The sequence below is a fragment of the Hordeum vulgare genome, chromosome 2H (assembly GCF_904849725.1).
Source record: "Hordeum vulgare subsp. vulgare chromosome 2H, MorexV3_pseudomolecules_assembly, whole genome shotgun sequence".
Classification (NCBI taxonomy): domain Eukaryota; kingdom Viridiplantae; phylum Streptophyta; class Magnoliopsida; order Poales; family Poaceae; genus Hordeum; species Hordeum vulgare.
This window is the reverse complement of record NC_058519.1, coordinates 141918529-141932967: the sequence shown is the minus strand read 5'-3', so window position 1 is coordinate 141932967 and position 14439 is coordinate 141918529.

Below are 14439 nucleotides of genomic sequence, written 5' to 3'. Positions count from 1 at the left end.
GATGTGATCAACATCGCACGCTCCATCTACCTTCGGCATTAGTGTTAAACCTAAATATTGACTGGTGTTTGTGTTGAGCGTGAACATGATTGGGTCATGTTTATTGCAATACGATTATTCATTTAAAGAGAATAATGGTTACTCTCCTTACTTGAATAAAACCTTCAATGGTCATGTATCTAATATGAATGGTTTATTGAATCTTGATCGTAGTGATACACATGTTCATTGTTGCCAAAAGATACAAAGTAATAATGATAGTACCACTTACTTGTGGCACTGCCACTTGAGCCATATTGGTATAAAATGCATGAAGAAGTTCCATGTTGATGGATCTTTGACTCACTCATTTTTTGAATCGTTTGAGACATGTGAACCATGCCTATTGGTATAAACACATGAAGAAACTCCATGCAGATGGATTGTTTAGACTCACTTGATTCTGAATCACGTGAGACATGCAAATCATGCCACATGGGCAAGATGACTGAAGGCCTCGTTTTCAGTAAGATGGAACGAGCAAGTGACTTGTTGGAAATAATACATTTTTATGTATGCAGTCCAATGAGTGTTGAGGCACGCAGTAGATATCGTTATGTTCTTACTTCACTGATGATTTGAGTAGATACCGGAGTATTTGCCTGATGAATCACAAGTCTGAAATATTGAAAATTTCAAGCTATTTCAGAGTGAAGTTCAAGATCGTCATGACAATATGTCTACGATGTGATCGTGGAGGTAAATATATGTGAGTTGCGAGTTTGGTAAACATTGAAGACAATGTGGAAATTGTTTCACAACTCATGCTTCCTGGAACACCATAGTGTGATGGTGTATCCGAACGTCATAGCCGCACCCTATTGGATATGGTGCATACTATAATGTCTCTTATCGAATTACCAATGTCGTTTTTGGGTTAGGCATTAGAGACAACCACATTCACTTTAAATAGGGCACCACGTAATTCCGTTGAGATGACACCGTATGAACTATGGTTTGGAAAACCTAAGCCGTCGTTTCTTAAAAGTTTGGGGCTGCGACGCTTATGTGAAAAAGTTTGAGCTTGATAAGCTCAAACCCAAAGTGGATAAATGCATCTTAAAACTATGTATCTGAAAGGAAAGTGTTTGTCTCCAGAAAAGGGTCCTTTCTCGAGAAAAGGTTTCTCTTGAAAGAATTGAGTGGGAGGATAGTGGAACTTGATGAGGTTATTGAACCGTCACTTCAACCAGTGTGTAACAGGGCGCATGAAGTTATCCCTGTGGCACCTATACCAATTGAAGTGGAAGCTGATGATAGTGATCATGAAGCTTCGGATCAAGTTACTACCAAACCTCGTAGGTTGACAAGGAAATGTACTACTCTAGAGAAGTTTGGTAATTCTCTCTTGGAGGTCATGTTGCTGGACAACAGTGAATCTACGAGCTATGGAGAAGCGATGGTTGGCCTCGACTTCGACAAATGGCTGGAGGCCATGAAATCTGAGGTAGGATCTATGTATGAAGATACTTTTGGAAGAACTACTTGATGGTCGTAAGGCTGTTAGGTACAGACGGATCTTTACGAGGAAGACGGACGATGATGGTGAATGTCACCATTAAGAAAGCTCGACTTGTCGCAAAGATATTTCCGACAAGTTCAAAGAGTTGACTATGATGAGACTTTTTCACTCTTAGCGATGCTAAAAGTCTGTTGGAATTATGTTAGCAGTTGTTGCATTATTTATGCAATCTTGCAGATAGGATGTCAAAATATTGTTTCCTCGATGGTTTCCTTGAGGAAAGGTTGTATGTGATACAACCAGAAGGTTTTTTCGATCCTAAGGATGCTAACAAGTATGCAAGCTCCAGCGATCCTTCTATGGACTGGAGCAAGCATCTCAGAGTTGGAATATACGCTTTGATGAGATGATCAAAGCTTTTGGGTTTATACAAGGTTTATGAGAAACTTGTATTTTAAAAGAAAGTGAGTGGGAGCACTATGGAATTTATGATGAGTATATGCGGTTGACATATTGTTGATCAGGAATGATGTAGAATTTCTAGAAAGTATATATGGTTGTTTGAAAAGTGTTTTTCAAAGGAAAACCTGGATTGAGCTACTTCAACACTGAGCACCAAGATCTATGGAGATATATCAAGACGCTTGATAAAACAGTCGATGAATACATACCTTGACAAGTTTTTAAAGGAGTTCAATGTGGAGCGGTTGAAGAAGGAGTTCTTGATTGTATTGTTAGGTGTGATTTTGAGTAAGACTCAAAAGCCCGACCACGGCAGAAGAAAGGGAAAGGATGAAGGTCATCCCCTGTGCCTTAGCCGTAGGCTCTAAAGTATGCCATGTTGTGTGCCGCACTTGATGTGTGCCTTGCCATGGGTCTGTCAAGGGGTACAAAGAGTGATCCGAGATTGAATCGCTGAATAGCGGTCAAAGTTATCCTTAGTAACTAGTGGACTATGGAATTTTTCTCGATTATGGAGGTGATTAAAGAGTTTGTCGTAAAGAGTTATGTCGATGCAATATTTGACACTAATCCGTATAACTCTGAATAGTAAACCGGATTCATATAGTGGAGCTGTCATTTGGAATAGTTCCAAATGGCGCGTGGTAGCAGCATCTATAGGATGACATAGAGATTTGTAAAGCACACGCGGATCTGAAAGGTTAAGACCCATTGACTAATAACCTCTCTCACAAGCAAGACATGATCGAACCCCAGAAATGTATGGGTGTTAGATTCATTACAATCACATAATGATGTGAACTAGATTATTGACTCTAGTGCAACTGGGAGACTGTTGGAAATATACCCTAGAGGCAATAATAAATTGGTTATATATTTCCTTGTTCATGGTAATCGTTTATTATCCATGCTAGAATTGTATTGATTGGAAACTCAAATACATGTGTGGATACATGGACAAGAGAGTGTCCCTAGTGTTATTATTATATTTCCTTGTTCATGGTAATCGTTTATTATCCATGCTAGAATTGTATTGATTGGAAACTAAATACATGTGTGGATACATGGACAACACAGTGTCCCTAGTGAGCCTCTAATTGACTAGCTCATTGATCAAAGATGGTCAAGGTTTCCTGTCCATAGAAAAGTGTTGTCACTTGATAACGGGATCACATAATTAGGAGAATGATGTGATGGACAAGACCCAAACTAGAAACATAGCATATGATCTTGTTAGTTTATTGCTACTGTTTTCTGCATGTCAATGTATCTGTTCCTATGACCATGAGATCATGCAACTCCCGGACACCAGAGGAATACCTTGTGTGTATCAAACATCGCAACGTAACTGGGTGACTATAAAGGTGCTCTACACGTATCTCCGAAGGTGTTTGTTGGGTAGGCATGGATCAAGACTGGGATTTGTCACTCCATGTGACGGAGAGGTATCTCGGGGCCCACTCGGTAATACAACTGTTGGAAATATGCCCTAGAGGCAATAATAAAATGGTTATTATCATATTTCCTTGTTCATGATAATCGTCTATTGTTCATGCCATAATTGTATTAACAGGAAACAATAATACATGTGTGAATAAATAGATCACAATGTGTCCTTAGCAAGCCTCTAGTTGGCTAGCTCGTTCATCAATAGATGATCATGGTTTCCTGATCATGGACATTGGATGCCATTGATAACGGGATCACATCATTAGGAGAATGATGTGATGGACAAGACCCAATCCTAAGCATAGCACTAGATCGTGTTGTTCGTATGCTAAAGCTTTTCTAATGTCAAGTGTCTTTTCCTTCGACCATAAGATTGTGCAACTCCCGGAAACCGTAGGAGTGCTTTGGGTGTATCAAACGTCACAACGTAACTGGCTGACTATAAAGGTGCACTACGGGTATCTCCGAAAGTGTCTGTTGGGTTGGTACGAATCAAGATCGGGATTTGTCACTCTGTGTGACGGAGAGGTATCACTTGGCCCACTCGATAGAACATCATCATGAGCTCAATGTGACTAAGGAGTTAATCACAGGATGACGTGCTATGGAAAGAGTAAAGAAACTTACCGGTAACGAGATTGAACAAGGTATAAGTATACCGACGATCGAATCTCGGGCAAGTTCTATACCGACAAACAAAGGGAATTATATGCAGGGTTGATTGAATCCTTGACATCGTGGTTCATCCGATGAGATTGATGACCCACAAGTGTAGGGGATCTATCGTAGTCCTTTTGATTAGTAAGAGTGTCGAACCCAACGAGGAGCAGAAGGAACTGACAAGTAGTTTTCAGCAAGGTATTCTCTGCACGCACTGAAATTGTCGGTAACAGATAGTTGTGTGATAAGATGATTTGTAGCGAGTAGCAAGTAACAATAGTAACAAAGGTACAACAAGATGTCCCAATCCCTTTTGTAGCAAGGGACAAGCCTGGACAAACTCTTATATGAGGTAAAGCGCTCCCGAGGACACATGGGAATTTATGTCAAGCTAGTTTTCATCATGTTCATATGATTCACGTTCGCTACTTTGATATTTTGATATGTGGGTGGACCGGTGCTTGGGTGCTGCCCTTACTTGGACAAACATCCCACTTATGATTAACCCCTCTCGCAAGCATCCGCAACTACGAAAGAAGAATTAAGACTAAGTCTAACCATAGCATTAAACTAGTGGATCCAAATCAGCCCCTTACGAAGCAACACATAAACTAGGGTTTAAGCTTCTGTCACTCTAGCAACCCATCGTCTACTTATTACTTACCAATGCCCTCCTCTAGGCCCAAATAATGGTGAAGTGTTATGTAGTCAACGTTCACATAACACCACTAGAGGAAAGACAACATACATCGCATCAAAATATTGAACGAATACCAAATTCACATGATTACTTATAGCAAGACTTATCCCATGTCCTCAGGAACAAAAGTGACTACTCACAAAGCATAATTATGTTCATGACGAGAGAGATATTTAATAGCATAAAGGATCTGAATATATGATCTTCCACCGAGTAATCCAACTAGCATCAACTACAAGGAGTAATTAAGACTACTAGCAACCTTACAAGTACCAATCGGAGTCGCGAGACAGAGATTGGTTACAAGATATGAACTAGGGTTTGGAGATGAGATGGTGTTGATGAAGATGAGTCCCCTCCGATGATAGGAGTGTTGGTGATGACGATGGCGATGATTTCCCCCTCCGGGAGGGAAGTTTCCCCGATAGGACGGCCCTGTCGGAGCTCTAGATTGGCTCTGCTCAAGTTTCGCCTCGTGGCGGCGGCGTCTCTTCTCGAAACCCCCTCCTGATTTTTTTTGGGACGAAACCCTCCCGATAGAAAAGGATGGGAGCCGGAGGGGCAATAGGGGCCCACAAGCCACCCAGGCGCGACCAGGGGGGGTAGGCCACGCCTGGCAGGCTTGTAGCCTCCTGGTGGCTCCCCTACGGTACTTCTTTGCCGAGTATTTTTTATAAAATCCAAAATAATTCCTTGTTGATTTTCACGGCTTTTGGAGTTGCGCAGAATAGGTATCTCAAACTTGCTCCTTTTTCAGACCAGAATTCCAGCTGCCGACATTCTCCCTCTTCATGTAAACCTTGTAAAATAAGAGAGAAAAGGCATAAGTATTGTACCGTAAAGTGTAATAACAGCCCATAAAGTGATAAATATCAACATAAAAGCATGATGCAAAATGGATGTATCAACTCCCCCAAGCTTAGAACTCGCTTGTCCTCAAGTGGAAGCCGAGATCAATAAACATGCCCACATGTTTAGAGATAGAGGTGTCGATAAAACAAAATACGGACATGCAGGCAACACGATCATATTTAGAACAACAATATCGTCATATAATCTCTTATGCTAAAGTGACAATTTCTTCACAAATTAAAGTATGGATCAGGAACCTTATTGGGAATTAACAACCAATAGCCTTTAGTCATTGAAGCAATTGCAATTTATCATAACATCGGAAAGAGTCAAATAAGAGCTTGTAAAGCAAATCCACATACTCAATCATCTTTTAGTCTTCTACAATTGCTAAAACTCACGTGGTACTCATGAGATCAAAGTTTCAGTTGGCCACAAAGAAAGATAGGGGCTTATAGTTTCGCCTCCCAACTACTTACCTCAAGGGTAATGTCAACAATAATAATTCATGAATACTTACTTCCAAGTTGACATATGAATATAGATCTTTCCCTAGCACATGACACTTGCCAAGATAATGGTGAAATAAGGAATCGGTGTCGATCACCATGACTCTTTTAAGGATAAAAAGTAAAGGTACAAGATAGGTCCTTCGCAGAGGGAAGCAGAGGTTGTCATGCGCTTTTGAGGTTTGTATGTGTGATCTCTTAGTGTGGAGAAACGTCACTTTATATTGCCTCCTGTGATAAAGAACTTTATTATGCAGTCTATCGCTTTTATGTCTTCCTCATCACAGGTTCGTACAAAGCTTATTTTCCACACACTAATAGATCATGCATATTTAGGGAGCAATTTTTATTGCTTGCACCGATGAGAACTTACTTCAGGGATCTTATTCAATCCATAGGTAGGTATGGTGGACTCTCATGGCAAAACTAGGTTGAGGGTTTATGGATGCACAGGTAGTATCTCTACTTAGTGCGGAAGTTTTGGCTGATATGAGGTGGAAGCAAGCATCACATGCTAAGGGATCTCTAGTCATATAACATTGTTCGGAACCAAGCAAACATAATTCATTATGTTTTCTTCCTTGTCCAACATCCACCTCTAAGCATGTAATAGTTTAACGAGTGTTCACAATCATAGACGGTGTCAAAGATGATATATTTATATGTGAACCTCTCTTTCTTTATTACTTCCTATTAATTGCAACAATGAGCAAGGTCTACGTTTGTCCACCCACAACAAGTTTTAATCAACATTCTTTTTATATGTGAAGCCATCACTTCCCATTAGATCATTACATGATCTTTCATGCTTTTGTTCTTTTATTATTCTTTTCTTTAGATCATGGCATGAAGCAAGGCCCTTAACTAAAACACTCTTTATTATATGACTCACGAACTCGAATACATTGGGGTTAACATAAAGCAAAACTCAAGCCTAGATCATACTAAGAACTTTATTCTACTAGAAAAAGATAAAATAAAAAAGGATTGAACTAATAAAAAGGTAAAGGCAAAAGATGTGATGGTGATACGATACCGGGGAAACTCCCCCAAGCTTGGCACAAGCCAAGAGGAGTGCCCATACCCGAGCTTAATTGTCTTCATTCGAAGGTGATGGTGGTGGAGTTGTTGCAATCTGGGGTTGATTCTCCGTCTTCCAAGGCATAGGTGTTTGATACGTCTCAAACGTATCTATAATTTTTGATGGTTTCACGCTGTTATCTTGCCTTCTTTGTATGTTTTATGTACCTTTTTATATCTTTTTGGGACTAACTTATTAATTCAGTGCCAAGTGCAAATTCCTGTTTTTTCCGTGTTTTTGACTCTTTTCAGATCTGATTTTGGAACGAAGTCCAAACGGAAGAAAAAACCGAAATCATTTTTTCTTGAAAGGAAGAAGCCCAGGGGGCTTTTGGGCCAAGCCAGGTGGGCTCCAGGGAGCCCACAAGCCCCCGCTCCGCCACCAGGGGGAGGCGGCAGTGGGCAGGCTTGTGGCCTCCCTGGACGCCCCCTGACCTAGATCTTTGGCCTATAAATTCCCAAATATTTAGCAAAAAATCAGGGGAGCTTAGAAAATACTTTTCCGCCGCCGCAAGCTTCCGTTTCCGCGAGATCTCATCTGGAGACCCTTCCCGGCGCCCTGCCGGAGGGGACTTTGGAGTTGGACGGCTTCTTCATCATCATCATCGCCCCTCCAATGACTCGTGAGTAGTTCAATTCAGACCTATGGGTCCGTAGTTAGTAGTTAGATGGCTTTTCTCTCTCTTGGATCTTCAATACAAAGTTCTCCATGATCTTCATGGAGATCTATCCGATGTAATCTTATTTGGCGGTGTGTTTGTCGAGATCCGATGAATTGTGGACTTGTGATCAGATTATCTATGATATATATTTGAGTCTTTGCTGATTTCTTTTATGCATGATTTGATATCCTTGTAAGTCCCTCCGAGTCTTGGGTTTTGTTTGGCCAACTAGATCTATGATTCTTGCAATGGGAGAAGTGCTTGGTTTTGGGTTCTGCCATGTGGTGACCTTTCCCAGTGACAGTAGGGGCAACAAGGCACACATCAAACAGTTGCCATCAAGGGTAAAAAGATGGGGGTTTTATCATTGGTTTGAGATTATCCCTCTACATCATGTCATCTTGCTTAAGGCGTTACTCTGTTCTTATGGACTTAATACACTATATGCATGCTGGATAGCGGTCGACGTGTGGAGTAATAGTAGTAGATGCAGAAAGTATCGGTCTACTTGTTTCAGACGTGATGCCTATAGAAATAATCATTGCATAGATATCATCACGACTCTGCACAGTTCTATCAATTGCTCGACAGTAATTTGTTCACCCACCGTCTACTTGCTTTCATGAGAGAAGCCACTAGTAAACACTATGGCCCCGGGGTCTATTCACATGCATCGTTTACATCTCCGCTTTTACTTTGCTTTGTTACTTTGTTGCTTTCAGTTATCACTTGGCAAACAATCTATAAGGGATTAACAACCCCTTCATAGCGTTGGGTGCAAGCTTTTGTGTCTGTGCAGGATCTTGAGATACTCTTCCGCTGGATTGATACCTTGGTTCTCAAACTGAGGGAAATACTTACCGTCGCTGTGCTACATCACCCTTTTCGCTTCGAGGGAACACAACCGCAAGGCTCCAAGGCCACGGGGGAAATCCTTTGCATACTTGCCTAGGAAGTCCCTTAAGGCGTAGCCGTAGCTGAAGGATTCCTGGTGCCGTCGACACAACTATTTCTGGGGCCGTTGCAACGGATACACGGCAAACATCAGAAGTATTTCTGGCACCGTTGCCGGGGAGGAGAAATCAAGATCTATCCAAGTAGGACTCACAAACTCTTCTCTTGCATTTACTTTTGTTGCGAGTTGCCTCTCGTTTTCCTCTCCCCCACTTCACATTTGCCGTTTTCATTCGCCTTTCTCCTTTGCCTTTTTCGTTCGCCCTTTTCTCTCGCTCGCTTTTTGTTCGCTTGTGTGCCATGTGCCCTCAATATGCTTGCATCTTTGCTTGCTGAAAATCTAGTGATATGGATCCTCATCCACTTGCTAGTCTCTTTAAGAGACCCACTCGTGTGGAACAAATTGCTATTGAGTTGAGGGCAATTGACTATTTCTTTGGAGTTTTGCGTAAGATGCGTGAATCTGAAAATTGTGAGGAAGAAATTTATGAAGTGATTCACGAGGGCTCCTTGGATGAAAAGCATGATTGCAATGATTTCACTATAAATCGTATTAGTGACAATCATGCTAAAAATATGCAAAACCCTAAGCTTGGGGATGCTAGTTTTGCTTTGTCCACTACTTGTTGCAATAATCATGATTGGGGTGATGATCTTTCTTATGATCTTGAAAATTTGTTCAAACCACATGATGAATATGATATTTGCAACAATACTGAAAGTGGGATTGGAGAAGTCATGACTTTATTTGATGATAATCCCACTATTTTTGAAGAGCGTCAACTTTGCATGCATGTGGATCATGAAAAGAACATCCTATGGGATAGCTATATTGTTGAATTTGAATATGATCCCACATGTAATTGCTATGAGAGAGGAAAATATTTTGGTAGAAACTTGCATGTTACCAAATCACCTCTCGTGATGTTGAGATTGCTCTTGTCTCTTTCTTCTTCCTTGCGTATGGCAACGATTGGTTGTCTTGACAATCTGTTTTCCTATAAAATGCCTATGCATAGGAAGTATGTTAGACTTAGATGTGATTTTCACATGCTTTATGATGCTCTCGTTGTGCTTCAATTCTTGTCTTTTGTGTGAGCATCATTGAATGAATGCCTAGCTAAGGGCGTTAAACAAAAGCGCTTGTTGGGAGGCAACCCAACAAATCTATCTTTTTTCTTTCGGTTTTGTGTTTTCCACACATTCATAATTCTGTTATGATTGTGTTTTTTGTGTTTCCTTTTGCGTTTGTGCCAAGCAAAACCGTTATGATTAGTCTTGGGGATGATCGTTTGGTCATGCTGGAAAAGACAGAAACTTTCTGCTCACAAAAATAATTTTTGTTTTTTTTTCTGTAAGAGCTTTTGAGTTGATTCTTTTTGTTGCTGATTGCTATACAAATTCTTCAGACTGTCGTAATTTTTCAGAATTTTTGAAGTACGAGAGGTATACGAAATATACAGATTTCTACAGACTGGTCTGGTGTTAACAGATTCTGTTTTTGTTGTGTTGGTTGCTTATTTTGATGAAACTATGGATAGTATCGGGGGTATTAGCCATGGAAGATTGAAAGTACACTAACCCAACATAATCACAAGTAGAATTTAAGTTTGCTACAGTACCTAAGAAAGTGGTGGTTTGCTTTCTTGTACTAATGTTATCACGAGTTTCTGTTTAAGTTTCGTGTTGTGAAGTTTTCAAGTTTTGGGTGAAGTTCTTATGGACGAAAAGATAGGCAAGAGCTCAAGCTTGGGGATGCCCAATGCACCCCAAGAGATTCAAAGATGCTGTAAAAGCCTAAGCTTGGGGATGCCCCGGGAAGGCATCCCCTCTGTCGTCTTCAATCCATCGGTAACGTTACTTGGGGCTATATTTTTATTCACCACATGTTATGTGTTTTTGCTTGTTGCGTCTTGTATCGTAGGAGCCTTTTATTTTATTTTTGTCACAATCATCCTTTCTGCACACCTAGAGAGAGAGACATGCACTCACCGTGATTTTGTCGAGCTTCACTTATATCCTTTGGTAGACAATTCAGCTCACATGTGCTTCACTTATATCTTTTGAGCTCGATACTTTTGCTCTATGTGCTTCACTCATATCTTTTAGAGCACAGCGGTGCGTGGCTTGGTAGTTGATCTATGCTTTGAAAGTAGTCCCAAAAGGGGTAGTTATCCAAAGGGATACGAAAACTTCCACCTTCATGTGCATTGAATAGTTAGAGAAGTTTGATTCATCTCAATTAGTTTTGAGTTGTGGTTATGGTAATATTGAAGTCATGCTAGCAAGGTGTTGTGGATCTAGAAATACTTGTGTTGAAGTTAGTGATTCCCGTAGCATGCACATATGGTGAACCGCTATGTGATGAAATATGAGCATGATTAGTCTATTGATTGTCATCCTTTGCGTGGCGGTCGGTATCGCACGATGGTTTATACCTACCAACCCTTCCCCTAGGAGCATGCGTCGAATGCTTTGTTTCGATTACTAATAAAACTTTTGCAACAAGTATATGAGTTCTTCATGACTAATGTTGAGTCCATGGTTTAGATGCACTTTCACCTTTCACCACTACTATCTTCTTAGTGCCGTGCAACTTTCGTCGGTGCACAAAACCCACCATTAGCCTCCCTCAAAACAACCACCATACCTACCTATTATGGCTTTTTCAAAGTCATTCCGAGATATATTGCCATGCAACTACCACCATGATATGTGCCACCACGTCTACTTTGCCTTTGCACGATCGTAAGATAGCTAGCATGATGTTTCCATTGATGTCTATGCCATGCTAGATCATTGCCACGATACACTATCGAAGGCATTCCATATCGAGTCATCGTTACTCTAAGTTTTGAGCTAAAAGTGTGATGATTATCATTAATGGAGCATTGTCCCATGTGAGGAAATAAAAGAGGCCAAAGAAGCCCACCCAAAAAAAGAGGCCAAAGAGCCCACCAAAAAAAAGAGAAAAAGAGAGAAGGGACAATGCTACCACCTTTTTCCACACTTGTGCATATTAAGCACCATGATCTTCATGATTGAGAGTCTCTCGTTTTGTCACCACCATATAGCTAGTGGGAAATTTTCATTATATAACTTGGCTTGTATATTCCAATGATAGGCTTCCTCAAAATTTCCTTAGGTCTTCGTGAGCAAGCAAGTTGGATGCACACCGACTAGTTTTCTTTAAGAGCTTTCACATACTCGTAGCTCTAGTGCATCATTTGCATGGCAATCCCTACTCATTCACATTCATATCTATTGATGAGCATCTCCACAGCTCATTGATATGCCTAGTTAATGTGACTATGTTCTCCTTTTTGTCTTGCAACCTCCACTACATTCCACACCATCTATAGTGCTATAACCATGGCTCACGCTCATGTATTGCGTGAGAGTTGAAAATGTTTGAGAAAGTAAAGGTGTGAAACAATTACTTGGCCAATACCGGGGTTGTGCATGATTTAAATTCGTTGTGCAATGATGATAGAGCATAGCCAGACTATAAGCTTTTGTAGGGATAACTTTCTTTTGGCCATGTTATTTTGAAAGTACATGATTACTTTGCTAGTTTGCTTGAATTATTATTGTTTCCACGTCAATAGCAAACTATTGTTTTGAATCTAATGGATCTGAACATTCACGTCACATAAGAGGAATTACAAAGGACACCTATGCTAGGTAGCATGAAAGCATCAAAAATTCATTCTTATCACTTCCCTACTCGAGGACGAGCAGGAGTTAAGCTTGGGGATGCTTGATACGTCTCAAACGTATCTATAATTTTTTATGGTTTCACGCTGTTATCTTGTCTTCTTTGTATGTTTTATGTACCTTTTTATATCTTTTGGGGACTAACTTATTAATTCAGTGCCAAGTGCCAGTTCCTATTTTTTCCTTGTTTTTGACTCTTTTTAGATCTGATTTTGGAACGGAGTCCAAACGGAAGAAAACCCCCGAAATGATTTTTTCCCGAACGGAAGAAGTCCAGGGGGCTTTTGGGCCAAGCCAGGTGGGCTCCACGGAGCCCACAAGCCCCCACTCCGCCACTAGGGGGGAGGCGGCGGTGGGCAGGCTTGTGGCCTCCCTGGTCCCCCCCTGACCTAGATCTTTGGCCTATAAATTCCCAAATATTCCGCAAAAAATCAGGGGAGCCTCGAAAATACTTTTCCGCCGCCGCAAGCTTCCGTTTCCGCAAGATCTCATCTGGATACCCTTCCCGGCGCCTTGCCGGAGGGGACTTTGGAGTTGGAGGGCTTCATCATCATCATCATCGCCCCTCCAATGACTCGTGAGTAGTTCACTTCAGACCTACGGGTCCGTAGTTAGTAGCTAGATGGCTTCTTCTCTCTCTTGGATCTTCAATACAAAGTTCTCCATGATCTTCATGGAGATCTATCTGATTTAATCTTCTTTGGCGGTGTGTTTGTCGAGATCCGATGAATTGTGGACTTGTGATCAGATTATCTATGATATATATTTGAGTCTTTGCTGATTTCTTTTATGCATGATTTGATATCCTTGTAAGTCTCTCCGAGTCTTGGGTTTTGTTTGGCCAACTAGATCTATGATTCTTGCAATAGGAGAAGTGCTTGGTTTTGGGTTCTGCCATGTGGTGACCTTTCCTAGTGACAGTAGGGGCAGCAAGGCACACATCAAGCAGTGGCCATCAAGGGTAAAAGATGGGGTTTTTATCATTGGTTTGAGATTATCCCTCTACATCATGTCATCTTGCTTAAGGCGTTACTCTGTTCTTATGGACTTAATACACTAGATGCATGTTGGATAGCGGTCGACGTGTGGAGTAATAGTAGTAGATGCAGAAGATATCGGTCTACTTGTTTCGGACGTGATGCCTATAGAAATAATCATTGCATAGATATCGTCACGACTCTGCACTGTTTTATCAATTGCTCGACAGTAATTTCTTCACCCACCGTCTACTTGCTTTCATGAAAGAAGCCACTAGTAAACACTACAGCCCCCGGGTCTATTCACATCCATCGTTTAGATCTCTGCTTTTACTTTGCTTTGTTACTTTGTTGCTTTGAGTTCTCACTTGGCAAACAATCTATATGGGATTGACAACCCCTTCATAGCGTTGGGTGCAAGCTTTTGTGTTTGTGCAGGATCTTGAGATACTCTTCCGCCGGATTGATACCTTGGTTCTCAAACTGAGGGAAATACTTACCGTCGCTATTCTACATCACCCTTTCCGCTTCGAGGGAACACCAACGCAAGGCTCCAAGGCCACGGGGGAAATCCTTTGCATACTTGCCTAGGAAGTCCCTTAAGGCGTAGTAGTAGCTGAAGGATTCCTGGTGCCGTCGACACAACTATTTCTGGTGCCGTTGTAAGGGATACACAGCAAACATCAGTGCTCCATCATGGAAAGATGATCGAGTCTCCGGAATCCTCAAATCTGCAGCGAACCGTATTGATTTAAACCTTTACTCATACTCATAGTTTTGGTTGTGCAGGTCGTACATCTAGGCTTGGAGGTGATCAATTCTGTCATAGAGCCTGGAGAGGTGCTTCCCGATTTCATTGGCATCGATCTTGTGCTTATTAGTGAACTCCGTGATCATCATGTGGTTGGCGTTGAGT